Consider the following 2,537-nt stretch of genomic DNA (forward strand, 5'->3'; position numbering starts at 1 on the left):
GGCTTATTTGACTTTGAATATTCAACTACCTGAAGCCTGATAATAAATCCTTTCTTGTTCCTACCCTAAACTTTCTGTAAAGAAACCTTAGGCATGCCCAGGCTTAAATCACCACCTACAGATGACTCACAAATGTTTGTCCCCAGATGTCATTGTCTTAAGGACAGTCCCATATTTTCTATTGCCTGTTTAGCATGCTGGGTGACTGTCACACAGAGCCACCTAAAAATCAGCTTTTGCTGTTCTCAGTTTCTTCCATTGGTCTCTGGAATGATAGCACCACAGCCATACAACTCTGCAAGCCAGAAATCTTGTAAGCTACCTCACTGCCCCTTTCTTCTCGACCTTTTAATCCCGTCTATTACAGGATCTTAAGGATTTGTAGTAGATGAAGTTTTCCATCCTTTTCTTTTAAAGACAGGGTCTCATGTAGTCCATGCTAGCCTTGAATTCACTGTACTATTGAGTGCTCCCTGGCTTCTGTCTCCTGAGTGCTGGGTTTACAGGCGTGAGACCCCATGCCTGACTTATGCTGATCTATTTCCCTCTCACCACCATTAGCTGAGCCCAGCTCCTCTCAGCTCTTGCCTAGCTGGTGTCATAGCTCCCTTCCCATCCAGTTTCCTTCACTGACTTTATCTTTCCTCTACAGCCTCCCATACCTGCTTCCAGTCCAAAGCTCACAGAAACAGAGGAAACAGCTGTGTGTGAATGGGTTTGAGGACCTTTGTGATCGGCGCCCTCCCTCAGCTCCTGAGCATCCCCTTCTCACCTTACTCAGCCACTCTCTCATCAGCAAACCCTCTGCTACCTAGGGCCCCTGCACTTGATGTTTCTTTTTGCTGGTACTTTCTTCCTGACCTTATGTTCTTTATACTTCCAAGATTATTTTTCCTCTTTCTTTCTTTCTTTCTTTCTTTCTTTCTTTCTTTCTTTCTTTCTTTCTTTCTTTCTTCTCTCTCTCTCTCTTTTTTCTTCGTTCGTTCGTTCCTTCCTTCCTTCCTTCCTTCCTTTCTCCCCTCTCCCCCTTTGGCTTTATGAGACAGGGTCTTTTGTGTAGCCTTGATTATCCTGGAACTTGCTCTGTAGCACAGGCTGACCTTGAACTCAAAGATCTGTCCTCCCCTGCCCACAGAGTACTGGGAGACCACGTGACCCCACTGCCCAGCATCCAAGATTGTTTTTCTAATTAAGTCTTTTCTAGGCTGTGTGTGCCTACATAGGACCTCTTTCTCTGTTGTCTTATTGTGCCATGTCTCCCTCTCTGATGCACTAGTCACTGCTGCGAGGTTTCATTCGCTACGTCATTAGTTGATTAATGTGTGTACTTTTCTCCCACCAAATTATGTACTTCATGAAGTCAAATGCATTGCTTTTGGTCATCACTGACTATGGCAGACATCTAATATTTATTGAATAAATGCATTCTGCTATATATGCTATCTTTTTAAAAATAATTGTGTTCTGTGCCAGGTGTGGTAGCATACACCTTTAATCCTAGCACTTGAAAACAGAGACAGGTGGAACTCTATGAGTTCAAGGCCAACCTGGTCTAAAAAAAGGAAAAAAAAAACCCTAATGAACAAGCAAACAAACAAACAAATTGTGTTCATGCTCTATACATAAATTTCTATCTTTTTTTTCTTCAATTATTTTATTACCAGCTTTTCCCTTTGGCATAAGAAATCTCGCCAAGCTGATTCTAAGTCCTTGGGAGGTAGAGGGAGGCAGATCTCTTATGAGTTTGAGGATAGCCTGCCCTACATAGTGAGTTCTAGGACAGTCAGGGCTATGTGTAGAGAGACCCTGTCTCTAAAAACAAAGCAAACAAAACAGTGAAATCTTTCCAAGCTGTCTGTATGTGTACAGTGTAGTTAATGATAACATCATTCTGTTCGCCATTCCGAATTGAGGCAGCGTAGATAAGTATGTGGCAGTTCTCAGTAAAGATCTACACGTGTGACAGTGTCAGAGGGAATATGGTTACATTTCTGCTGGTACCATTCCCACCCCTGCCTTTCTACTCCTTGCCCTGCCCCTGCGTGTGCTCGTGCATGTGTGTGCGCGCGCGCGCATGTGTGTGTGTGTGTGTGTGTGTGTGTGTGTATGCATGCCCTTGTTCTGGTTAACCATTGTTTTTTCATTGGGGTTTTGTTTTTTTCTTTTTTCTTTTCTAAGCATTAGGGTATTTTTTTTTTGAGACAGAGTTTCTCTGTGTAACAGCCATGGCTGTCCTGGAACTTGCTTTGTAGACCAGGTTGGCCGTGAACTCACAGAGGTCTGCCTCTCCCAGTTTGAGTGCTAGGATTAAAGGTGTGTGCTACCACACCTGGCACAGAACACAATTATTTTTAAACAGATAGCATATATGACAGAATGCATTTATTCAATAAATGTAAGGTCTAAAATAACTCATTAACTTTAATGTCTTCCTAATCCAAGGAGTGTTCTCTCTCTCTCTCTCTCTCTCTCTCTCTCTCTCTCTCTCTCTCTCTCTCTGTGTGTGTGTGTGTGTGTGTGTGTGTGTGTGTGTGTGT

Source organism: Microtus ochrogaster, unplaced genomic scaffold, assembly GCF_000317375.1.
Source record: "Microtus ochrogaster isolate Prairie Vole_2 unplaced genomic scaffold, MicOch1.0 UNK21, whole genome shotgun sequence".
Lineage (NCBI taxonomy): Eukaryota > Metazoa > Chordata > Mammalia > Rodentia > Cricetidae > Microtus > Microtus ochrogaster.